The sequence below is a fragment of the Podarcis raffonei genome, chromosome 5 (genome assembly GCF_027172205.1).
Source record: "Podarcis raffonei isolate rPodRaf1 chromosome 5, rPodRaf1.pri, whole genome shotgun sequence".
In the NCBI taxonomy this organism is placed as follows: Eukaryota; Metazoa; Chordata; class Lepidosauria; order Squamata; family Lacertidae; genus Podarcis; species Podarcis raffonei.
The window spans coordinates 25552151-25579985 of record NC_070606.1 but is presented as its reverse complement, the minus strand read 5'-3'; the positions used below and the strand labels follow the sequence as shown (position 1 = coordinate 25579985).

Genomic DNA, 27835 nt, shown 5'->3' with positions numbered 1-27835 from the left:
GGACAGATCGTGAAGCTGAGGCGCCAATACTTTGGCCACCTCATGAGAAGAGAAGACTCCCTGGAAAAGACCCTGATGTTGGGAAAGATGGAGGGCACAAGGAGAAGGGGACGACAGAGGACGAGATGGTTGGACAGTGTTCTCGAAGCTACCAGCATGAGTTTGACTGCGGGAGGCAGTGGAAGACAGGCGTGCCTGGCATGCTCCCGTCCATGGGAGTCATGAAGAGCCGAACATGACTAAATGACTAAACAACAACAACAAATTCCTGGCAAGGAGCCACAGTTCCAGGATTCAGGGTGGCCTAGGCCAAGGGTGGGGAACCTCAAGCCCTCCAAGCCTCTCTGTCTGACCCCAAGACACACACACAGTTCACAATCCCTGCTCTACACCCTCCTCAAGAGCTATTGCCTGGCTGGAAGTATAACTGAACTCTGATCATGCCTTTTGCTGCCTGGATGGAGGGCACAGAGGGATCTATGAGTGCAGAAACCAGCCCACTACACAAAGGAAAAATTCACATTTGCAGCTCCACCCACTTTTGCTACTGGCCCCACACACCCCTTGCTCCCCAGCATGTTCCCCAGAAGATTATGTGGCCTTCCGACAAAAAAAAGGTTATCTATTCCTAGACTAGACCATTGGACTTGAATCTCTGGTGATTATTAATTCAAAATATTTCAACCACGAAACCTAGTATTTTCAAAATACTAGGGTAGCAAGCCAACTGTAATAAAATCCAAAGTTTAATCATATTGCAGTATTGTACTGGGGTTTGGTTTTGGGGGTTTTCTATTTCCACCAAGCTGTGCCTGAAGTTCAACAGAAATTGGTATCATTAAAACAGAAGCTCAGATATAGCACAAGTCATTTTATTTTAAAATATTTCCTTTCCTCCTCCCAACCTCCGCCCACCAAAAATGTTTGAAGAAAATAATAAATTCACCAAAGGGACTTGCATCCAGTTCATAGCTAAAAGCTGCATTTTAATTTTTCCCACAGTCCTCTCACCAGCTAATGTGTACAAGTTATGAGAGTTCCCCCTCCCCTTCTTCTTGATTGACCTTGTTTCTCAAGAGAAAAGTGTATTTTAAATTATATGTTTCACTCTAGGGCCTTTTAAATAACATCAGCTACCATTCCTGTAGATTTCAAGTACGTACATGAAGTTTGGAATTTTCCTGTTCTTCACTTGGGCTGTTCTACCATAAGAGCAGTCTGAAGTAAACAAGCGCACTACGGCCGGGGTGGGATTTAATGTGACCCTCCAAATCTTAAATTCAGGATCAGAGGAAGCATGTTGTGGGGATCACAACTGAGAGAGTGTCAAGTCCTGTGTTCAGGCTTCCCAAAGGCAGCTGGTTGGCCACTGTGAGAACAGGATGCTGGACTAGTTAGTTCTTTGGTCTGGTCTGATATTACTCTATCAAAAATAGAATGTATAATAATAATTTTAAAAAGCACAAAAACACCCACCCCAAACAAACTACTTCCTGACAACATGAAACAAATTACACCCTGGATTTCAAAAGCACTAACGGTGAGCTGCCATTCCATTATTTCAAGAACAGCAACAAAGATGCTCTTTTCTGCAGTTTGAGGAAAAAGTGAAAAGGGCACAGGAGAGCAATTATTTGATGACAGTGACATGTAGGTGACCCATAAATAGTGAATTAACAAAATGTGGCTATTTCACAGTAAATGTTTCATATGAAAGCATCCACTCTTAGGTTTATTCCAATTCCTGAGCCCATTCCATCCAGAGATCCAGTTTTGTAATGAGAAAAATTGAATGATGCCACAATTTGTTTTCCAGCTTTGTAATGCAGAGTCATAGGATACAACAATACTACAAATTATAAAATAAACAGTGGTCTCTTTCATGAGACATCAAGAAGCAGAAGAATGAAAATTAATCATTTTATTTGTAAGAAGCTATTCATTTGGTCCTGGTTAATAGTCCCCATAGATTCTACCCAACGGACACAAAATAGCTCAATTAAATGTGTTGCGAAAATTGGATTGATGAACTCTTGAAAGGTTAAGAACCTCATTCTGAATGCTCTTTTGCCTATATTATTGACCTCAAATGCTAAGGTAATAAATCTGTTTTATGATAATCATGTCCAACTCATTTAGGCAAACCAGCTGATTGTGACAAAGCTACATCTTGCAATAATTATGAAAGAACACTCATCCCCCATCTTTAAGTGCTTCTGACAATCAAGGGAATTCAAGAAAGGGAGAAGTGGAAACTCATTATGTTGACCATGGGGAAAAATCTTCTCCCACAGCACTCACAGGGTATGATCCAGGGCTTCTCCTGAAGACCAATACATGCAGTGGGGGGTTGGAAGGAAGTATAAGCTACTGTGTGATCAGGATCCTCTGAACGTGTGCTCCAGAGAAACATGCTTCACATGCAACAGGACCTCTTGTGGACATCACATGGAAGAAAATTGGGGGTTCGGGTCATGGCTATTGATTTCAGAATTCACTGTCAATGAATGACCACTTATCAGTGCTCTTTTTCTAGAAAAAGAGGTGCCAGAATTCACCATGGATGCCTGCCTTGTTCTCTTAGAATGGCAAGGGTGCCCACATGAAAACTGCCTGAACTGAGTTCTTGTGAGTTCCCCCTGAAAAAAAGCCCTGTCTGTGATCCTGGTGCAGGAGCCCCAAACCCAGGAAGCAGGCGAGAGAGACTAAAGGTTGGTGGCTGAGGAGGCAGAAGGAATCTGCAACCATTTGGTCCACCATAATTCCACAGCTCTGTATAAATCAGATCACAGATCACTCTGTGCATAGCTGCCCTAGTAACCACAGACTTGTGCTCAAGCCACCCTGAGCAGCACAGGGGGCTTCCCTGGTAAGAAATAAAAGGCACGGTTTTATTTTTAGAAGTAAGCAGTGCAGTTTTCAACTGCATACGCTGCTACTGAGATATGCACATGAGTTTCACAATGTGATGCTGAGAGCAACATGACCAAAAGGCACAAAAAGATATTCAAGAAGCAAGCCTAAGGGTAGACCTTTCTGCTTATTGCTTGGCCTTAAGCCCACGTTGTCTGCTGAGTGAGCTGCCTTGCATCAGGTGAGATTATTTGCCCATCCTGCTAGCCTGGCAGGCCATGGCTTTCCAGGGCCTCAGGAAGAGGTCCGTCCCATTACCTCCTAACTGATTCTTTTAACTGGATGCCAGGGATTAAACCCTAGATCTTCTGCTACCAACCCTAGCTCTCTAAAGAGTACACCTGTAGGATGGGTGCATTTTCAAACATCTGCAAGACTCATTCACACACCATCTTTTTGGGGGAGCAGGCACGCTAACCAACAACAAGCACACCCAACTGTATACCCCCCAAAATCTAGAAAACTTTGCCTATTGGGGTTAGACAAGCACCTTTAATTCTACTGTTTTTTGGCACCTGCTAAAAACTTTTTTGTTCAGACAAGCTGACCCAGACATGTCATATTATTATGTACATTTATTTTTAATTTGTACATTTAACTGTTGGTTTCATTTCTATTTTCATAATTGTATTATGTCTACTGTTTTTAAACTCTCAATTTATGAATTTAAATGAATATTTCATATCATTTCATGCAAGCTGCTTGGAGATTTTTTAAATTGAGCATTATATAAATTTTGCTGAAAATACATAAAGTCAATGCATCATGTGCAAGCAGCCAACAGAGGGTGCAAGCCATAGCAAAAAAAAAAAGCAAAAAACCCCTAGGTAACAGGGTAAGCTTGACACATATTTCTTGTTACAATAAAAAACAAGCAGATAAGAGTGAAGCACATTAGGTACGCAATTAATTTCCTCCAGATGGCTGCCAAGGCTGCTTCAGAAAAGTGAGGAGATGCTTATAAAGAGATGTGTGTGTTTAAAAAAAAAAGACAATTTTTGACTGTATGTGATCATGCAGCAATAGCTAAACACCCTTCTCTCTCCCTGTGTTGCAGGGAGAGACTTTGGTAAGCAAATTGTGTCTTGAGGAGCCAGGTGTGTTTATTAGCCTTGGGCCCTTGAAAGACGATAAATTTGTCATGGGAAATGAAAGACGGCTGGCTTGGAGAGGAAAGTTGGCTCTCATTCTCTAACACTTGTGCATGCACATGAGGCTCCAGGATGCTATCCCCCCCTTTAGCGATTCATAAGCCATTATGGACTATTTAAGTGCTTTAGCGAGATGATTTCTCTATCTTAACCGCAAGCACATCGCTCCATAGCAATAGGCTGAAGGGAACACCTGCCCTCTCAGCTACATTTCAACTCTGTACAGGGGATACGCAAGTCTTTCGACAGAAGCATCAAGACCCGATTAAAAGGCACAGGGAGGGGGACCCTTCCCTCGTCTTCAAGCACAAGAAAGATGAGATCCTACTCTTTTTGTCATGAATAGAGGTTGGGGGGGGATGAAGTATCTGTTAGGTTTGGTTACCATGGCAATCACCCCCACTTGGAAGGTCCAGAGATCTTAGTATGTTGACAGAATGATTTGTAATGGAGTTGCTTAAAAAAATAAAAAGATAAAAAGGAGCTGTTCATCATATTTTGACTGAAACAACTCATTTTTAGCATTTGCTTTTTGCCTCTTCTTTCAAGTGCAGGACATAAAAGCTACCATTTATTATGACTACAGGCACCAGGAAGAATGGCTAGAGATTATTTACTGCCCTTACATGCCCTCCGGCGTCTCACAGATGAAAGCAGGAATAACTCCGGCACATGAGTGACAATGGTATGAGGGGCAGAATCCCACAGCGGCCCTGTAGCTCAGAGGCAGAGCATCCACTTTGTGTGCAGAAGGTGCTAGGTTCAATCCCCAGCATCTATGGGTGAGGCTGGGAGATAACCCTGTCTGAAATCTTGGAAAGCCATGGCTAGTCAGGGCAGGCAGCACTCAGCTAGGTAGGCCCAAGGGTAACAGTATAAGGCTGCTTCCTGTGTTCCTTTTGTACAAATCCTAAAACAGGCTTCCTCAACCTTGGCCCTCCAGATGTTTTGAGACTACAATTCCCATCATCCCTGACCACTGGTCCTGCTAGCTAGGGATCATGGGAGTTGTAGGCCAAAAACATCTGGAGGGCTGAGGCTGAGGAAGCCTGTCCTAAAACATCAGATCTTCCTATAATGTTCAATTATGAACCTTCGTGAGAATAAAATGCAGATGATGTTCAACAGTGGGGTACTTAGAAGTACTGTAAATAAATACGAAACATATCTTTGATACTTAGGGCTGGTTCGCACATGGCCTTGGCTGTAAGTTGTCCATATGGTGCAATGTGGTTGCAAGACTCAGGTTTGCATGTTCTACCATAGCCAACAAATTGCAGGTGCTAATATTGTGCAGCATGAAGCAATTGGATGCATAAAAGCCGACTCCTTTTGGAATAAAAATTGTCCAGGCCCATAAGTATTAGTCAAAGCTTTGCTAACCAGAACTTCTTCAAAACAGGTACAGAAACAATCCATGATACAGCCATAAAGTTGGATAAAGCATTTGCCTATTCAAACATATGTTCTTCTTCTTAAATATATAATTATGATCACAGCACAGATCAACCTGCATCCAGCCTAAGGCTATGCAGCTCCTTGAGAGGCTTCACAATCACATCCTTCTCTCACTCTACCTGGAAACAAAAGGCAAAGCCAAAGTGGCGAATTTCCAGCTGAATACCTTCATCGCATGATCTATGGTTAAACACTCACAGTGCCTCCTTACTAACCACACAGCAGTGGCATCCACACCTCAGAGGCACATGGTTCTCCAAACAAGCGGACTAGATTCAGTTCAAGAAAACATTATTTTGTTATTGCTGTTATTATTACCTTTCATTATATCTCACAATTCCTCCAAGTAGCTCAGGGTTCTTGGTTCTCCCTGCCCCTCAAATGTTAGTCCACTGTATTAATTCAATACTCTTACTACTTGGCTCTTTTTTCCCTCCTGCATCCACAATTTTTTACATCTTTGTTGCTGCTTAAAATGTGCAGAAGACCCTCGTGTTCACAGACCAAGAGGAATCTAAACGAGGAAGAGTATCCAAGAGCTTGCTAGTCACATAAAAGTATCATTAATGGAAATATTACTGGATTAACTGTCCATGCTAAATACTTGCACCAGACCAGGCTAGATCTCAAGATTTTGGCCCCCACCCCCTGCATTCTATCCACCACCGACTTCTTTAAAGTGTTTTTTCCCCTCTACACATTCAAATCCAGATATTCTCGCTTTCAAGGGGCTCTGTGAATTGGTTGCAAATCATTGTGTGCAAATGAGGTATTTCACAGGCTTTAAAAATATTTCTTCCTAGGTACTGTTATTGCTACCAGAGACACTTATCAACATAGTCTAATCTTGGCTTCTTGAGAGAGTTCTTAGATTTCTTAAGAGCTGCTGCTGCTCATTCCTCAGTTAGAGTAATAAACCTCTGGCTGTGTTATAGCTGCCTGGTTGTTCTGGAGAAAGCTGCCGCGACAGGCAAATGAGCTAGGTAATGGTATCGTATACAGGGCACAACAATCAGCCTGGTGGAGGGGGAAAGTGTGTGATCCCTAATAACTTCACATGAAACCTCATTCTGTTCTCTTTTATACTGAAGTAAAGTTTGTGTGGGTGTGCAAGGGTAGGTGTGCATTTGGGGGGGATTCACTGAGGTTATCCTGCCCCCCAATTGTTGTGGCTGTTTCTTACCAGTCTCTTCATACAAAAGGGACGCGGGTGACACTGTGGGTTAAACCACAGAGCCTAGGACTTGCTGATCAGAAGGTCGGTGGTTCGAATCCCCACGAAGGGGTGAGCTCCCATTGCTCTGTCCCTGCTCCTGCCAACCTAGCAGTTCGAAAGCACATCAAAGTGCAAGTAGATAAATAGGTACCACTCCGGTGGGAAGGTAAACGGTGTTTCCGTGTGATGCTCTGGTTCGCCAATTTTCTGCCAATAAAGCGAGATTAGCACTGCAACCCCAGAGTCGGTCACATCTGGACCTAATGGTCAGGGGTCCCTTTACCTTTACCTCATACAAAAGAAAATATCTGAGAGTGACTTGACAAGATGAAATAAATAAAAGCCAATTTAAATTCTGGGGGGAGGGGGAAACAATGGACAACACAAAATACACAAAAGGCTCCTTTAATTACTTGCCTTGCCCCGGGTGCTGACAACCCACGCTACGCCACTGCAAGAGACTGAGTAACAAAGTTCTTAGCCAGGAGCCTGGTGGCTGACAAGGACAGTGCCTGGTGTGTCTCCCTAGGGAGAACATCTCATGGGTGGTGGGGACACCACTGGAAAGGCCTGTCCATGTGTGACCACCTTCCATGTGTCCCCTCAGGTGGGGCACACAGAGAAGGGCTAGCTCAGTATAAAATGACTAGTGTTTTCATTGGTCTGTTATTTTGTCCAGTTTTATTTTAGTTTACAAATAACCAGAAGACATGACCATCCAGAGGGAACTATTTCCAAAAAGGACAGGAGTTGGGTCTGATCTCTCCACCACTTTAAATTGTTTTCCACGATGAGGAAAAAGGAAAACCAGGGCATTCCAGTATCAAGTCAGAAAGAGGAATGTCTTCTGTAATTCCAAAACTGTCCCCGGAAAATCCAGACACTTGGAGGGTATGAGAAGGGGAAGTTTATCTTCTGGTTCAGCCCCACCTTGTTTTGTGGTCGTTATCTTAGTGACTTATGAATTCCTAGAAGATATCTTGAAACTGACCAGACACATTGTGTTTGGGGTTGTTTTGAACTTGCCTTCCCAGCAGGCATGAATAGGATTTATCCTGGAGAAACTCCTCACTAGATTAATTATCACTGTGTGGAAGATCTTTATAAAAAAATACCAGATACAGTAAAGTCTTCACCACATTGCAGAACCAACATCAGAACTTTTTCAACTCTTATTTATTTATGCAAACTCAGTAGGTTCATAGTAAGGCTGACATATGCCTTCTAACCAATTAGCATATTAATTTTAAATAAGTGTGCACATTACCAAAGCCTCAATAGAGTGGCCTTTGGGAAAAGCCACCTTTCAGTTTAATTAGTAAAACTCACCAGTCATCATTGGTAGAAAATGAGTTTTAATGTTCTCTTTCATTTATTACCAAAAGTAATCCAACTAATTAAAATTTGCTCTGATTAATCAACTAAAGCTTTAGTTGATTTGTCTACTGATCGAACAAATTAAAAGTTGCAGCCATGGGGTGAGATTCAGGCCACATTCAAACAGCACACCCCCCGCCTGATTTTTAAGACGTTTCCTTACCTAATAATTTCCACATTTTATGTGATATTTCACATGGCATAAAAACCACTTCTGGAAAGCTATCAGAATCTAGAGGAAGTTTAGCTCCCATTTCAATGTTATTTGCTTCCAGGGGAAAAAAATCCATTTGCAACCCTCTTAACCCAGAAAATTGCAGTTCTATGTTGCAATTTCATGGGGTGAAATTCCAGGTGGTATTCCAGAACGCAGCTCTTTCCCGCTATTAAAAAAAAAGGGGTGATGAAAAAGCCACAGGTCCATAGTACAAGAGGTAATGCAGTGTAAATGGGATGTTAGAATCCAGGATAAAAACACTAGCATCCTCTTCTGGAAAACTAACCCTATAATCCCCATGCACCTTCAATGTAGTGTGAGTGGGCATCCGCTTGGCAACTGGGCTTCAGGTTTCTCTCATCCTCCAATCCCACCCCCAACCAAGTGCCTCCAAAATATGCTCTGGAGAATTGCAAGACCCACTGGAGCAGACTTTGAGAATGCACTGGGCTCTGGAGGGCAAGTACAGAGCATGCAATTGTGCAGGGGGATTTCTGTGGAACAAGCAGGCACTCACTGGATGTGAGTGCCTGCTTGTTGCCCAGTTTCTACATGTCAGTCCTAGCAAAACTCACTGATCAGTAAAGTTGTATATATGCAATGAAAAGACAATTCAGAGAAATATATGAAGGGGGGGGAATGTTAAGGAAATTGGTAGGCATCCTGAAAATTCATTTCTCTGAGGTTAGGCACATGCATAGATGGTTCAACCTGCTTTTGCAGAGAGGATGGCTGAGTTGCTTTGTGGACGCTATAATGGATTTAAAAACAGTAATTCAATTGAAAAACAGACAGCCTGGTGCCAGATACAAAGATGTGATGGAAATGAGGCATTTCTGTGGTCAATCAAACATAGGAGATGTTTCGAGCATGGCTGCTCTTCAAAGTAAACCTCAATATTTTTAATTAGAACTGCAGCTTTTCATTTATCAGCAAGATGCCATTCCCCTGTATATGTTGGATGGTTCTTCATCCCAGGACTAGTAATCATAAATGTTGGTGTTTATTGGCATATAGTTCACACAAAATAAAATATCTGTCAATTATAAACTTCCTTTCATAAAATGGAAAGGAAAACATTCCGCCGTCTGTTTGGCTAGTGAGAACAACCCAGAAGTAGCAGGAGGGGGAGGAGCGAGGAAGGAAGGAAGGAAGGAAGGAAGGAAGGAAGGAAGGAAGGAAGGAAGGAAGGAAGGAAGGAAGGATAACCTCTCTCCAGTTTGATGCTCAATTCAGTTTAGGTGCCTGGTAGTACATATCAATTAAAATGATAAATACCATTAACAACATTTGATTAAACACACACACACTGATAGTCATCACATTATTCTTTATTGATTAATATCACAGAGTTCACTAACCATTATCTAACACACTGCTTCTTTCCCAGTCTCAGTCAACCAAAATTCAGATCAGTCACAGATCAGTTTTTAAAGAGAGTTTTTGTGGAAGCATATTTGGCACTTGAGATGAGAACTGACTGGAGGGTTTCCCCCCAGCTACTCAACGTGGCCATTGTTCAAGAGAGGCAGTTATACATGTAGCTCACAGAGTTTGTTGGTAAAACCATTGCTCAGATTAACAGTTTGTTGCATGGTAAACCTGCATTTGGATGTCACAGTTTCAGATTGCAGACTGCATGACTGAAAGCTCCTCCATTTCCTTGTCAGGAATCATCAGTTACGCTGTATCCCACCAGATGTATAATGCGGAATGGTGCATTCAATGGAATTTCCTCCATATCACGATTGCAGCCTTAATATGCACAAACACCTTCTTTAAAATTGTGTGTCACATATGAATGATGCACAAGGCAATTGTGTGACAAGACAATTATGTTGTTCTGGGTTTCTTTTCTCTCTCTTTTTTTAAGGGACAATCACCAGAATTTGCTTAAACTGCATATTTAACGAGATTAGACAGGAAATGATCAAATTCCAATTTCCTACATTTTCTCACCAGGAAGCTTGAAACAAGAAGCCAATTTGAGTGAGTGAATTAGCAAAACACAGGGAGTCCTCTTCAACATAATCCAAAAGTAGACACAAATCACACAAGTACCTGTTCATCATTCTGTTGTGCATTTAGAAATCTTACCTGTCAGAATAACAGTGATTACTTTTTATAAACAAGAGAAGTGCTGAAGATCAATCCTGTTTTGATTCCAAGCCACACAAAAGCGGGATGACTGTAGTGTTAAAAGAAAATACACTCTGTACGTGACCAGAGGCACTTTGATCTTCATTACATATACTTCAAGTGCTAGTTGACCTCAGAAAGGGCTGATACAGACACAGATCAGAAAGATCTCAAGTGCTACAGAATCTGTTCAAGGGCTAGTCTGGGACAGGGCCTTGGCTCCCAGTTCTGCCCAAAGCCAAGTTTATGAAGAATCATTTAATTTGGGGTGTAGTAGGGGTGGAATATCCCTCCATCTTAACCGGCAGAGATTAAAACTGCTTAGAAAGCATTGCCTCTATTTCCTTTCTTGACCCATTTGCTTTCCCTCTCATGCAGGGCTGAAACAGGCGCCACTGTAGTCATGGGTAAAGCACTTGTTTGTGTGAATATTGTGTATGTGTAGCCATTGCATTAAAAACACCCTTGGCCATGTGGGCTAAACCATTCACGTGCAGAGCAAGCTGGCTGCCTATTGGTGGACTTTATAGGTGGCCGTTATTCATGCAAATCAGCCAACTTCTGTGACAAGGCTTATCATCACTGAGAGGGTTCATATAAAACACTTAACAAGGTAAGTAAGCACTTTACTGAGGAGCACCATGATATATGCTGGGAGGAGCACAGAGAGTAGAAACACCATTGGACTCCTTCATCAGCCCCACCTGCAACCAAACGCATCTCTCCTGTATCAGTCTCTACAGCCACAGCAGGCGCTGTAACTCTCCAACAGTTTGACTTCACCCTTAAAGGCGCACTCTGCCATTGTCTCCTAAGGCAGAGGGGAGTCAACAACAATGATGCATGTTTCACCTCTTCACAAGGAAAAGGAAAAGAACCCAGGTCAGAACAATTTTTTCATCCTCTCTCTCACACCCCTTCTTGGAAAGTCCAGTCTTGGGTCAAATTTTAAAGTTTTGGGTTGTTGTTGTTTTTTTAAAAAAAGTGTGACATTTAGTCATCTTTTTCATTATTTTACAGTGCACAAACTAGAAGGTACCAGCAAGGGTGACATGTCAGAAAAAACACTGCAGCAGAAAGCAGAAAGTCACAACAAACAGAAAAACAGAAAACAAAGTGTTTTACTTCAGGTAGGAAGGAAAACAAAAGGAAGCAAAAAAAAATGTGAGATGGAAAAAAGAACCATTCATTCCTCTTATCGAAATACCATTTGCACTCTGCAGAAAAGGTTATGCATTTCCTGAAATTAAGTATGTGAGAGGGAAATGTCACAATTCTTAGAACAACAAACAGACCCCATTAGGATCTACAGGAGTGTTGTGCTTGGCCCTGCTGAGAAGCTGAGGAAATTATTCTGGAAAAAGAGGAAAACAATAATCTGCATAAATTATGTACTGCATAGCATGCACCAGTTGCAAAATTCAGGTCTTCTTGGTGCAGGATTTTTATGATTTTAGGACAAACTACAATGCTGTATTGTTTTACTGTTTTAACTGTCTACTATAACTTATAAGGTGCATGTGTGTATATAAATCTATATATACTTCACTTCTGGTTGTCAATCCTTTCCTTCACACACAAACACAAATAGCTCTTTGCCTCCCCTTTCCAGCAGCCCTATTTTAGCTTTCACATAGAATTTTCTTCTTCACCCCGCCCTCTATTTCCAAATCAACCTAGGAATGTCCACCCACCCTCCATCCCATATCACCGCCTAATTTCTCCAAATGACACCTCTTGCCCCTCTCCAACACCTATTTCCACATAATTACATTGTTAAATCTGGCCATAGCAAACAGGAAAATTTCAAACCACTGTGGATGAAGACAAGGCAGAATGGAAAAATTTAACATCCTTTTAACATTTTTAACATCCTTTGTTCTAAGTAGTAATGAAGCATCACTTAAATGAATCATCTAGGAGCTACAAACTAGAAATTAACAAGTTAAAATTTCAGCTCAGCTGCGTACTCGTTAGTGGCCTTAATATCTTTAAACATCAACCCACCTCACAGTCAATAATAATAATAATAATAATAATAATAATAATAATAATAATACTGACCTACATGGCACCTTTATAGGAGATAAAGAGAGAATGTATAGCAAATGCTTTGAACACCTGGAAATAGCAATATACAAATGCTTAGTACAGTGGTACCTCAGGTTAAGTACTTAATTCGTTCCGGAGGTCCGTACTTAACCTGAAACTGTTCTTAACCTGAAGCACCACTTTAGCTAATGGGGCCTTCTGCTGCTGCTGAGCCGCGGGAGCACGATTTCTGTTCTCATCCTGAAGCAAAATTCTTAACCTGAAGCACTATTTCTGGGTTAGCGGAGTCTGTAACCTGAAGCGTATGTAACCCGAGGTACCACTGTATTCCTTTATGACTGAACCCATTTCAATGGTCTTCAGGCATGGCATCTAGCATATGTAGAACTTAAAAGGGCCCCAATTTTCTGGACTAATGCAGATTTGGTATGGTCACTGGCTATATAAATTGAACGAAGAAAGGCAATCTCTAATTTGCCACTCTGGCATTGCAATGTTCATGCATGTAACATTGCACACAGAAGGGCAGAAAGGAATAGGATGATGGCTGGGTTGCAAAGCAAATGTAGCAGTTCTAAAGAGTGCAACACACCCAATTTATCCTACACAATTTAAAGCTGATTTTTTTTCTTGATGAAATCACCACATATTTCTATATAAAAATCACTTGCTTAGAAATGCACCTGAGCCAATTACCACACACTCACCTTGCAAAATACAACTTGGTTGCTTTTTGGTGGAGCTGAAGAATACGTAAAAAATAAAAACTGGATTGGAAAAAATTGAAGATTAGATACAGCCCAATAAAATCCTCTGAACTAAGCAAGCGAGGAATGCTACCTTTAAAATGTGCTGGTGTGGAACATTATGCGGAACCGTTTCCAGATCGCCCTCCTACGTCCAAAAGACCCATAGAAACTGTCTCCTAAAAAGAGTCTCAGGCTAGCTCCTCCTCAGTGCAGCCTTTGGAATTTCCAAACTTTATATTGTCATATTTAAAATACTGAAAATACTATGGGATGCTTACAAGAACACGGTGGTTTGCCATGGAGAAGGAAGCCGGGTAATGTGACCCAGCATGTTCCTCACTGCTATGATGCTATTATGAAAAGAAATCTTCATTTTTGAATTTTGTTTTAACCTTAGGTAAACCTCAGCTCTGCCCTCAGAAGGCACCATTTCAGAGCTTCTATCAGGCACCCCTAGTGGGGATACCACCAGCAAGTCTCCCACTTGTCCACACATTCGGTGACTGGGTGGGGAGGTCTTCAGCAGCAGAGTATTATAAGGACCACTCTGTTGGTAGCAGCTGGCGGGAGGCTAGTTAAGCTGCCTGAAGTGAGCAGAAGGATGCTTCCATTCAAGCCACCACCACTTCAAAGCTCAATAGAAAATGGGGGTGGATTGCAGCCCCCATCAGTCAGTTTGGAGAACAGGACAATGGTTAAAATATTCACCATTACTACATGCTAATGGTGAATATTTTGACCATTGACCTGTTCTCCAAACTGACTGATGGGGGCTGCAATCCACCCCCATGTTCTAATGAGCTTTCCGTGCGCTGCTCTGGTTTGCCAGAAACAGCTTAGTCAAGCTGGCCACATGACCCAGAAGCTGTACGCCGGCTCCCTCGGCCAGTAAAGCGAGATGAGTGCCGCAACCGCAGAATCATCTGTGAAAGGACCTAACGGTCAGGGGTCCCTTTACCCTTTTTTACTACATGCTAAAGCAGCGTTAAGGTGAATCACCACAGTGTTTAAAGCCCCAAGCCAGTACTAAATGAGAACATTTATTCCCAAACTGAAGTAGTATTAAAAGTCAATTGTGCTCCAATAAAAGCAGAAATGAGCTCTGCTGGGCTTTCTCTCCCCTCCCCCCCACCATGAGGTACTTCCTAGATTACTTTCTTGAGAGAAGATCTCAAGAAATGAGTCTGTTTTGCAAGGAGTGGGAGAAGCACAGTGTATTTTCTTTTGCCTCCTGGGACGATTCATTATCAACATACATTTGATATCTTTTATTCATCAGGAATAATCTTCTCATTTGGTACCCATTTGGTACACCAACAATTGGCATGCCTCTCTTTGCAGATTCCTGAAGATACAACTGTCAGTGATGTGCATAAGCCATCCAGAGAAATGTGGCTACTCTAAGGCTGCAATCCTACGCACACTAGCTGTGGGCTAAGCCTCACCCCAAAATATCTTAGTGTTTTGATAGGAAGACCAGTCTGAACAAAAAAGAGAGGAAGTGAAAAATCATCAGCTGCAGCTTAACCTCTGATGTATGTCTGACTCAGCAACATATCTGGAAATGAAATTAGGACTCAGCTACACAGCTGCAAATCAAATGTTTTAAATGTGTTGCAAAGTCCAATATACAAATGTGACGCTAGATGGCGACAGTGAGCTACGCAAAAAAATCAATATATTTTTCAAAACTTTTTTTAAAAAGCATTTTTACAGCATTTTTAAATAAGTTTGTAGACTCCACCCTAGTGAGAGTTTCCTCTTGGTTTTTATTTAGGAACAGGGTATGTGTTAGTCTGTTGCAGCAGAAGCGAAGGCTGCAAGTAGAGATGGGGGAAATGCAATTCAGTTCACATCTGAAAGCAAACTTACCTAATGTGCCCTTTCCAAAGCAAAATATGTGAACTGAAACAGAGCCATCCTTTGAAATTCACACTGAATTCTGCATTTTGCAATGCAGGTCTCCAACCAGGTCATTTGTACAAAAATGTATATATTGAAGTAAAAATCCATGTATTAGTGGAACGAACATACAAAAATGCATTATGTTGGGCAAAATCGCATATAAATGTGTATAGTAAGAGAAATTTAAACAATGGTGAATTTTGTGATAACGTTTTAAAAAATGCAATCTGCTATGGAAATGTGAAGAATTAATCTTAAAATTGGGGGGAGGGATGAGAAACTGAGAGAAACCAAAATTGACATAGCCATCCTTCCTGCAAGCACATTTCATCAAAAAGGGCAGGTTATTTACTGAAAACACGAAATATACACCGTCTACCCACCTCACTACATAAACTGGGTTTCATTTTCCTAATTCTGATTAGGCCATGTCTAAAAAGGCAAAAACTAATTCACATGATAGGTCTTTCTCCTCAGTCCCATCATCGGGCTGTTTCAAACTCAGACTTTGCAGCTCTTGAACATCTGCATACATTTCTAATCATTCTGTTTGTTTGATAAGTGCCACAATCATGAGTATGAATCATCTTGCAAGATACTTACGGAACTAAAACTTATTTTTGTTGGTGATATTAGGAGCTAGCAGAGCTGCTTGATTCTTGACCACAGGGCAAGCGGTGGCGTCATTTTAAGAACTGATGGTCACTGCTGACACACAACAGGGAGGCAAATGAAAAGCTACCAAACTTGCTCCATAGAATAAAATAATTTTACAGTTGGGAGGAGCTATGGAGATAATCTAATATGACCCTTACTTAATGCTCTTTGTTCTTCTGGCAGCTGAATCTTCTTGCCATCACTTTGCCCTCACTGTCCTCAGACTCAGGCTCTTTCTGCTATTTAATCAGATTGCTCCTGCCAATTTTCTGGATTTATTTATTTATTAACAGGCATCCAGGATGCCTCCATGTCAGGTACAGTGGTATGATCCCATTCATGCAATTAGCAGGACCACTGGTGGGGGCAATTGAGTTTGAGGGGCAGTGAGGCCAAAAACAGAAGAAGGAAAATTATGTTGCAAAGCAAACAACAGTAGCCAGGAAGGGAAAGGGTGTCAAACAGCATTGAAACAATGTGCCTCTGCTTACAATAAGTTCCATAAGCTCTAACACTCATGAAAATAAAATATTAAAGTAGGTTAGTAGCGTCAGGTCAGCCCTAATGATAAGGCACAGTAGGACAAGTTCTAACAAACGCTACTGGAAAGGGGAATAGATGAGCCAAGGGAAAGTGGGCCCATCTGTACAAAATATAAGCTGTCACTTATTTTATTTAACAAACAATTCCTTGCTATCATCAGGTGGAATCTGGACACATATAGTGGTACCTTGGTTTTCGAACTTAATCCATTTCGGAAATCCGTTCTTAAATCAAGGTGTTCTTAAACCAAGGCGTGCTTTCCTATAGCAGCGGGGGACTCAATTTACAAGTAGAACACACTCAACAGGAAGCAGAACATGTTCTTATTCCAAGGCAAAGTTCATAAACCAAAACACCTACTTCCAGGTTTGCAGCGTTCTTAATCTAAATTGTTCATAAACTAAGCTGTTCTTAAACCAAGGTACCACTGTATAAAAAATGCTGTGAAAATGCTTTTTTAAAAAAAATATTGAATTTGCCATAAGCTCACCATCTAGTGTCACATTTGCATAATGCACATAAAACACACTTTAAAATGTTATATTTGTAGCTGTATAGCTGAGTCCTCAGTCTTACAAATCAGCTGAGGCAAAGCAGCAACAGTGGTTCTAAACTTCATGCCATAGGAAATAAGCATATGCAAAACCCTCCTTAAAAATTTGCTGGCTTTATTGAAAATCTTCCTTTCTTCAGAATCTCTCATGACGTTTCTCCTGAGTGGGAACCTCTAAAACTGCCTACCTCCAAGTTAGTATTTTCTGTCACACTTCCTTATTTGGTGTCACAGCAACTGTTAGGGGAAACACTTGAAAGCACCCTAACATATTACCAATGGGCCTTTAGGCAAAATGGAGGAAGCAGTTGAGCTCAGTTCACCTGTTCTACACTCAAAATTCCACAGATCATTCCCTGATGGGCTCAGCCAAGCAGAGCAAACCTAATTTATCTGGCAGAACATGCCGGCTAAGGTTTATCAGTGTTAGAAACTGAGATATGAAAGCTAAGAACTAAATGACACCTTAAGCCTAGGTTATGGGCACAACAGTGGAATGTCTAGGTGCACTTTTTATATATATAAAAAATACAAAGCTGAAAATGAACGAACTGCAGCTAAAACCTTATGTTCATTTTTCACATGGTCTGGTCCTTCCCCTGCCCACCGCCCTAATATTCTTAAGAGGGTCTCTTCTCCAGTCTTCAGAGAGTAGCTGGAAGTGGGGAGGCAGAAAAAGGTCCTCCTTTCCTTCCACTCTGCAGTTTTAATCTGAAATCTTAGGTGAAGTACTGCGTCCAGAGCTCAGAAACTGCTTGCGCTAATGAAATTCCCTGTCACAAAATGCGCCTGGAACAATGGGAGTTTCGAACACTGAGGTTTATCACACCATCAAAATCTTTTTTGTGTGTGAAAAGAGAACTGAATTCCAGAGATGGGCTTCCATTTGCCTTCGGTATTGTGCAACATATTGTACAAGGCCCCATATGCCTCAAGAGGTGCGCCAGCCCACATCTCTTGCAACAACCACAACTTGTTTCGCATGCTCTCACATAACAATCCACAAAACAGCGCCTCTCCCAGTTTTTAAGGCACTCACAAATTTCTGAATCAAACCCCATATGCACTACTTATTCAATGAAACCCTAAAAACAAATATTTCCCCAAAGTCTCACAAGGTCAGCTTCTATTACTGCAGTATAATGGAACACTATCTTTGATTCTACTTTCATCTATCTACTTACAACACCTCTGCCGACATAATTTTGTATTATATATTTCATACGCCGCTGGACTCCAGACTTCACATTTTGCTAGAGAAATCCGCTGAAATCTTCATGTACAACTAAAACATCTGAGAGATTAAATCTTTCACCTCCATCACATTGCAATTCTGTTATTTATTTAAAAGCTATTCTCCTCTCTGCTATCTGATGGAGCCTAATACCTCTTTTCCACAACAGTCTTTAAAAAGTATGGAACGTTATTTTCTCCTGGTGGCCTTTTACGTGACCTGTAGTTCAATAGCAAACTTTATATAGTCAACTCGACTGACTGGAGTAAAAGGGAGAAAATATTAAGTATGTATTATGAGTTTACTCTCCCCATCCATCAGACTTTGACACCAATAAAAACAAGAGCACATTATCCAATCATAGCCACTGCCACCTCATAGAATGTGCATAGAAGAAGAAGAAAAAACCTGACAGTAATTTTATTTAATATTAGCTTTCTGTGGGATAAATCCTAACTCTTCCTCTAATGCGTGTATCATTCTTTGAAGACCCTGATAGACAGAACCCATTTTAAGTGAACAAAGCATCAAGTGTACCCTGTCATTTTGAGCGATTTGCTAGCCTCAAGCCAACCACATGCATCATAAAACAAACCAAAAAATCCACAGACACACACACAACAGGACAGGCATTTGTCTAGCATAATAGTGAATGAACAAAAAGATTTTAACAGAATGACGGACAATAGTGCTTTTTATCCTAAAATTTCAAAATGCTTTCAAGAGTTACAAGGGTGTATTATTCTTAAGGACATCTTCTCTGCAAAAGAGAATCCAAACTAGTTTCTTTTATCAGTGGAGAAGCTGTGTAGCAGGGTGATATATAATGATTGACTGGAAAACACAAAACTCTGGAAGTATGCTTTCTCTCACTCTCTCTAACAGCTCTGCATCTGTTCAAAAAATACGGAGGGGAGGGGAACAAATTTCTCAGCTCTGGCTACATCTTCCACCAGACACCTTTCACCATGCTGGAGGCCTGGGTGCATGGGGAAGAAAGTTGTGCCCGGCCTCTCTGAACAAGGCAGGCGGTGGGTTGCGTAATCCATTCTGAAGTTTTGGTGGAACTCAATGGAGCCCTGGGTGTCTGCAGGATTTTTCTCCAGTGGAGGAGCAAAGTAAATACTCACGCTAAAGAAGCAAATGAAAACATACGTAACTAGAACCAGAGAACAGGTCTACCATTTATGACAGATCTGGTGACTGAGCGGTGGTGAGGACTGAGGGAACCTGGCCTCTGAGAGACAAGTATTCCAGGTCTACCTCTCCAACTTGTGGGCCAAATTTGGCCTGGCAACGGTTCCTATTTGGCCTACAAGGCTGTTTTCCCCAAACCACATCCTTGTACTACACACATCCAACCGGCCTCAAATCTGACATCATATGAGAGGTCAGGTATGGAGCAGGTAAGAGACACAGCTGGATGGAGACATAGCAAGTTAGGCTACCTGACCAAGTTCCCCAAGGGAATCTTTAACACACAGCTGGATCCCTGCAGTGATCAGGGTTGAAGTCATCTACTAGATCAGGGGTAGCATCCTCACGAACTGTCCCACTTTTAGCAGAACATCCCGGATCACAGAAGCCAATCCTGGCATCTATTTCGATCCTGGAATGTCCTAGGTTTTGGTCTGGTGCTCTGGCATGCACAATGGACCAGAAGACGCTCATTCTGGTGATTGTCAGCAGCATTGCACCAAAGTGCTTTCCCGTCCAGCCCTGTGGCATGACTCTGCTAACCACCAGAGTGCCAAGTGAGAGTGAGGGTGAGTGGTGCAAACAGACAGAGAGGGTGGGGAGGAGGAGCAGCAAGGGCAGGTAGAGATGTTGCTGGATCAGCAGCATGGCTGAGCTCCGCACGAGGAACTCGATTGTGCCGCCAATCCCTGCAGAAACCAGCTTGGTCCGCCCTGTGCTTGGGGCCTGGGAAGCACTGAGCACAGGGCTTGCAAAGCGCTCAACATAGTGCTTCTCAAAGCACTCGACAGCCAGCTACTTTCAGGTATCTGGGAAAAGTGGGCATAACCTTCCCAAGCAACTAAGCAAAGGGCTGGGAAAGCCCCTTTTACTGTGGTTCCCAGGCACTTGTGAATCGGATGTACAAGGGACCTGGACAGGTGGGAGGGAGGGAGGGAGAGAGGATCCACCATCCTGCCCATCATGACACAGAGCAATGATGTCAGGTGACTGACAGGTAGGTTGTCCCTTCCACCTGTCCAAGCTGGTCCTTGGGAGAAGGGAGCCAAAAAGTTTCCCCACCCTGATCTAAGAGTAAAGCTTGCATCCATTTGATGTCTTTCCACGCACTGCTGAAACCCTCTGTTCTCTGCCTGGCTCCCTTAACCCTCTCCAGACCTGAAGTAATTACACTCTGCTTACACACCCCTCTGCATTTACCTGGATAACTCACCAGGATAAGACTAGAGTCCACTTTGGGGGTGTCACACACTACTCTAATGGCTCCCTCTCTCAAGCACAACTCCCATCATCCCTGACCATTGGCCATGCTGACTGAAGTTGATAGAAGCTGGAATTCAATGATGTCTAGAGGGAACCCCATTGGCTACCGCTCACCCAGGCCTTCAGTATCAACAAGAGCAGCTACATCACACATACCTATTAAGTACTGGCAGACTCCATTCCCCAATTATTTATCTAGGTACTGTAGATGATCACCCTCGGATCAATGTCTGAGCTGTGGAGATCGAAGATGCACTGGAATTAGACTGGCTCCGTGACAGAATCCACCCCCAACTCTGCCAACAAAACATTACAGAGACAAACGCCTTGGCTCCTCTCGTCCCTCATTACAGTCTTGTGTGTTCATTCCAACTCTTCCGTTATGGTGTAAGACAGGCACACAAACATGAAGTTATATTTAAATGTTAGGCCTTTTTGTGAAAAAAGTGTTAACAAAGGGAAACAACCCAAAGCAAACATTCGCAGAATTCTGCCAAATCGCCGGTGAGCAAACATCACTAATTTGAACAGGCTGTGTCCTGGCCCTGATGTGGAGCAAAACAGAGAGTCCCCCAATGCTTTGCCTTTTCTGTGGGGGTGAGGACAGCAGGGGTATACAATGGAGAACTAACACTCTAAAGGAGCATTATTTCACACCACATCCTCAAAGAAGAGAAATCTTCTCTCCGTTTTTTGAATAAGCAGATGAAAAATATTTGTGGTCTTTTAAGTATGCCATTTTTGCCTGTGAATAATTAATAAGCCTATTTTAAAAAATTTCCTCAAACACATAGCAACCCTCAGCTGTAATCTTTCAGCATATGTTCCAGCAGCATGTTTTATTTAATTACATCTGTGGAGCTAAATGTGTCTCTCATTTGGTCCCCGTCATAGCAGCTTTGGTCAAAATACTAATTGCCTTGCAGTCCAATTTGGTTCTTTTTTTAGCAACTCAGAAGCAAAAAAAAAAAAAAAAAACCAACCCTTTCCTAATGGCACATGAATGGTTCCCCATCCCACAAACTCAGCAGATACACTAAACATCCCCCCAAGTACTTAATCTAAATGAAGTAAAGCAGGTATTCTCCATCTGCAGTAGCACCTCAGCTTACGTAAACTTCGAGTTGCAAAAGTGACAAACCCTGTGCATGCGCAGAAGCGATCTGCCACCAAGCACACATGCGCAGAAGCAGTCCCTCAGAATCCGACTGGAGCTCCGGAACGGATCCTGTCCGCAACCAGAGGTACCACTGTACTTCTGATCCCAGCTCCACCCAATAAATGTTGCATCCTTGTGCATTGCCGGTATATAGCCTGCAACAGATTATTCCCAAGGAAAAGTGGCCCTCAACAACAACAAAATGTGTTTCCCACCCCTGGATTATGGCAAACTCCATAGCCAAATGGAGAAATAGCTGAGTTAGCCTCTTTTTATATCCCTTGTGAAAGCATCTGTCTCACTAAACTCACACACACTCCAAGCCCACACGACTGTGGGTGGGCCAACGACATGAAGCTTTGACCCCTGCAGAGATCTACAGGAAGCCTTCAGGCAGGCTCACTTTATATACAGTGATGCTGGAAGCCATTTATAAAAAGGAACAGTCTCTCAGAACTCCAGTGGAAGTCTGCCTCTAGAGTTTCCAGGACTGCTTAGTCTTAAGTTTCTAGGGGCTGTTCCATACATCCTTCTTTTCGTGCTATGCTGTTCCTATTGCTACCCGATGCAATGTAATTAGAAGCACCACCAAGACACTCATTACGTCTGGCGCAAGTTGAAACTAATGCCGTTTGACTGACAGACAGATCCAGAAACAGTTATCGGGAATGAAATTAAATAAAGAAGAGGGAAAGTACACCTCTGTCTGTGGCAACCTCACTTTTGTTCCTTCAACTGCTTCTCACTACTTCTTTAATATTTTGGCTTGACTTCAGGGTATGGGTGTAAGAAGGCTTCGTCTTCCATACTGCCCTGTATATCTCACATGCAGCGTGGTTTTCGCCTTGTCGCCTTGTTCATCTTCTGGCAAATTCACCTCTGTGTCTACACAACTTACATTATTTCACCCCATTCATTTTGTTGCAAAGGAAACACAGTGCAAATGGGAAAGGTGTAGAATGTAATAAATTACATATTGTTGGTCAAAAACTAAATAGTAGAGATTTTGAGGGGGCAAAATCAGGTCTTTGAAAATACTCCAGAATAGCCAATGCATATAAATTCTACTGGCTATGTGAAAGACAAATCAAAACTCAACCCCAGAATATAAAACAACAGCACCACAACTTGGGATGCAAAGGCTTCCCTGGATTACTTAATGCCAAGTTAGATACCTTGTGAAGTTTTTAAGGCTCTCAGAACAATTGCAGAGATAGGAAAAATATTTCAGAATACAACATGGGCATTTATGCATGATGATTCAAACCTTTGGTGCATCCTTCTCATCACACTTGCACACTTAAGTAGTAGTTTCATGAGGGTTAAAAAAACGCACAACTTGTGTACCAATTGCATGCAGCAATTCAACTATTAACAAGCAGAGACCTGGCATGGCTACCATGACATTTTTAGCGCAGAATCTCCCTCCATCACTGCTACCATCTAGCAGCCCAACCTTAGCCATATTCACACAGACGTATGTCCCATTAATTCGATTTACTTCCAAGTAAGTCATAATACGAGAATATGAATGACCAAACATTGGCCTTCTACTGCTGTGCCTACCACATCAATTAAAGTTCTAAGTGACTATGAATTGCTTCTTTGATCTCCTACACGCATCTTGAGGCCGGTCAGAAGTCGCTCACTTATCAGGTTACCCATGTGTTACCTCCCTCCTCGTTCAATGGATCCACATTACTTAACACACCACTATGTACATTGTTCTTAGTATACAACTACGTTATCCTCAGAGTAGACCGGCTGAAATTGAAGAACATGACCAAGGGCCATTAATTTTAATAGTTCTATTCTGGGTAAAACACAGTTGACTACCACCCTCTATGAAAATGGCCATCATATGTAAATCATCGTGGAATGATGTCAGGATTTAATATATCCATACATTTATTTGTGTTTGCTGCTGCTAAGCATTGAGAAAGTCAAGGAGTTCTGCAGAGACCCATTCTCCGTTGGCTGGAAATCTTATCCAGCTTCCTCTCTGTCTTCAGAAATAGCAGTGGGACAGGTCAGGGGAACAAAGGCTGATAGCATCCTAGCTTATAAGGCCACCTAAGTGAATTTAAGTAAGGTGAGACTTGAATTGGGATATTTCCAGCTCACAGTTCACCTCTAGGGGCCAATTTATATGATCAACAGAATCAAGCAAGAAGGTTTTTCTCCCCCCCCCCCCAAGTATGCCATTTCATGCTACACCAGCTCAATTTGTCAAATATTGACACAATTTTGCTCAATCTAAAACAGGCCTAGAAAATGTTTCTGCTATTTGCTGGATCGTTCTGAGCTTTGAAGAAGAAAGAAAGCACTGTGCAAAATGTAAGAGATCATTTTGTCAGGGCAACTATAGTCTGAGGTAAAAAGATTATTCTGTCAACTGTTCTTTTTACCTCTGACTATAGTCTCCCTGACTGTGAAGGAAAACATAGTTCTTTAGAAAAGAGCGCGCTAATAAAAAAATAAAAGTTATGAAATTATCTAAGGAACAAGAATCATCTCCCTCTCTAACCTAGCATTATTCCCAGCCTTAAATGATATGCTTTCAGATTGCTTTTGTGGACATCTCATACCAGCAGCTGTAATTGATCCCAGACAACAGCAGTTGCATATGACCTTCTTTTTTAAAAAAAGTGGCCTGGCTATGCAGTGTTTGCCAAATATATGCAGCATTTTACAGAAAGATAATACATTTCTGATTATAGACACCGATGATTATATATGGTTTCGATGTTCCCCCAAAAACTGTGGTGGCAGTGACAGCTAATAAGTATATTTATCAAATAAATTACAGTGGTACCTCGGGTTACAAATACCTCAGGTTACAAACACTTCGGGTTACAGACTCCGCTAACCCAGAAGTAGTACCTTGGGTTAAGAACTTTACCTCAGGATGAGAACAGAAATCGTGTGATGGCGGCACGGCGGCAGTGGGAGGTTCCATTAGCTAAAATGATACCTCAGGTTAAGAATAGTTTCAGGTTAATAACAGACCTCTGGAACGAATTAAGTTCATAACCAGAGGTACCACTGTATTGTAATAAGTGTGGACTATGATCTTTGGCAGAATATTTAGGCTCCAATCCACTGAAACATATGGCAAGATCTATGCCCACAGGAAAGTCCTACCTTGGAGTTCATCATCATCATCATCATAATAATAATTTATTATTTATACCCCGCCCATCTGGCTGGGCCTCCCCAGCCACTCTGGGCGGCTTCCATAGAAACCAAAAATACAGTAAAATATCACACGTTAAAAACTTCCCTGAACAGGGCTGCCTTAAGATGTCTTCTGAATGTCAGGTAGTTGTTTATCGCTTTGACATCTGCTGGAAGGGCGTTCCACAGGGAGGGCGCCACTACCGAGAAGGCCCTCTGCCTGGTTCCCTGTAGCTTTGCTTCTCGCAATGAGGGAACCGCCAGAAGGCCCTCGGCGCTGGACCTCAGCATCCGGGCAGAATGATGGGGGTGGAGACGCTCCTTCAGGTATACTGGACCGAGGCCGTTTAGGGCTTTAAAGGTCAGCACCAACACTTTGAATTGTGCTCGGAAACGTACTGGGAGCCAATGTAGGTCTTTCAAGACCGGTGTTATGTGGTCTCGGCGGCCGCCCCCAGTCACCAGTCTAGCTGCCGCATTCTGGATTAGTTGTAGTTTCCGAGTCACCTTCAAAGGTAGCCCCACGTAGAGCGCATTGCAGTAGTCCAGCGGGAGATAACCAGAGCATGCACCAATGGGATTTCTGAGTAAGCATTCTTAAAACTGATTCGTATTGATCATTACCTCTCCTGCATAGGATCATATACCACTTTCTCTGTGTTTTTCCTTCTTTCATGTAATCCCACAATGGCTGAAAGCCATTTCTGCACTTATAGCATACTTTGAACATAGACATAGGCTACACATTTAAAACACTATGATACCACTTTAAATAGGCACGACTTCCCCCAAAGAATTCTGGGAGCTGCAGTTTGTCAAGGGTGCTGAGAGTCACAGAGCTGCAATTCCCAGAGTTCCTCAGGATGAGGGATTGATTGTTAAACCATTCTGGGAATTGCAGCTCTATGAGGGAAAATAGGGGTCTCCTAACAACTCTTAGCACCCTTCACAAACTAGAGCTCTCGGAATTCTTCCAGGGAAGCCATGATCATTTAACGAGGTTTCATAATGCTCTATTTAGATATTGTGGCCATTACATAAGCAGATTGCCATGAGATTTACTCCAAGGAGAGTAATGAATCCTCTGAGACTTGAAAGTATAAAAACACCTGCCCAACAAAATTACAGAAAATGTTACATTTGGAAGTTCATTAAATCAGGGCTCATTGGAGCAAAACAGAAAAAACATTGGTCAAGATCTTGGTAGCAAGCTCCACTGAAATCAATGGGACTTGAGTTCACTTTGCTCATTCCTTCAAATGGGGAGTAACGAAGTTCCTTTCTACCAGTGCTGAAAATAGGCTCCTGGACAGGAGAGGCTCCAAGGACAGACATTTGAACAAGGCATATTATTATTATTATTATTATTATTATTATTATTATTATTAAAGGTAAAGGGACTCCTGACCTTTAGGTCCAGTTGTGGCCGACTCTGGGGTTGCGGTGCTCATCTCACTTTATTGGCCATGGGAGCCAGCGTACAGCTTCCGGGTCATGTGGCCAGCATGACTAAGCCGCTTCTGGTGAACCAGAGCAGTGCACGTAAACGCCGTTTACCTTCCCGCTGGAGCAGTACCTATTTATCTACTTGCACTTTGATGTGCTTTCGAACTGCTAGGTTGGCAGGAGCTGGGACCGAGCAATGGGAGCTCACCCCGTCGCGGGGATTCAAACCGCCGACCTTTGGATCAGCAAGTCCTAGGCTCTGTGGTTTAACCCACAGCACCACCCGCGTCCCATTATTATTATTATTATTATTATTATTATTATTATTATTATTATTTGAGAAGCAAAAAAAGGAAGCACCGCATTCAAATTCTAGAAAGTAACAGTGGCCAATGACTGCTTTTCACATCAGCAGCACAGCCAAGGTGACAAGAGGCCACTTCTACCTTGAGGAACGATTCTGATCCTTGGTAGAAGGGAGCCCTGATGTTCCAAACTCCAAAGAGCAGGAGCAGGACTCATATTAATGTCTTCAAGGAACTGAGCAAACCATCACACCCCAGCTGCAAGTCAATGCATACAGACTTGGGTGTTAGGCTGTAATCCTCAAAATATTAAAAGTGTCTAAAAGGATTTGAGTGCCAGTGCTTTCCCCCCTCCCCTTGGATTCCACTGTAATTTGTTTTTAGATTAACTCTTACCCCGTTGTTTTTACTGGATTGTGTTGAAAGGTTGCACAAGCAAAAAATTCCCTTTGCATCCTCTCTTCTGCAGCCCTCCCCTTGCACCTCTCCAAAGACTCTCTAGAGGATCAGGGTGCACTCCTGAAGAACATGGGCTGAGATGCACAGAACTGCGGTGCAAGGGGAGGAATCGCCTGAAATCAGGTAAAAAGATCTTCCTGTGCTCCACTGGCAGCAGTTCCATCCATCCCTGCCCCTCATTGCTCAGGATAAGCCCCCAACCCTTTGGAGAGGCTTATCAGGGGTGCAGAGGAGAGTGAAATTTAAATTTTGCTTGTTTGTTTATGTCAGGGGTCAGCAAAACTTTTCAGCAGGAGGCCGGTCCACTGTCCCTCAGACCATGTGGTGGGCTGGACTATATTTTTTTTGGGGGGGTGAATGAATTCCTATGCCCCACAAATAACCCAGAGATGCATTTTATATAAAAGGACATATTCTACTCATGTAAAAACACTCTGATTCCCAGACGGTCCGCGGACTGAGTTTAGAAGACAATTTGGCTGGATCCGGCCCCCAGGGCCTTTGTTTGTCCACCCATGGTTTATGTATATACCCCACTCAAAGTGGCTCACAACAAATAAAGGTAACTCAAATAAAACACAGAAAGCAAAAAACATATAAAAGATAATAGTCAAAAAGTATTTAAACTATATTAGAATTAAAGTAATATAAAATATATAGATAGT

The 27835-nt window shown here is 42.3% G+C and overlaps 1 protein-coding gene across 4 annotated transcripts in view; it reads right to left on the bottom strand.

Annotated features, from left to right (window-relative positions):
• The window catches only part of GRID1 (glutamate ionotropic receptor delta type subunit 1), a 709085-nt gene that overhangs the window by 619895 nt on the left and 61355 nt on the right, over positions 1–27835 (bottom strand). The window lies entirely within an intron of this gene.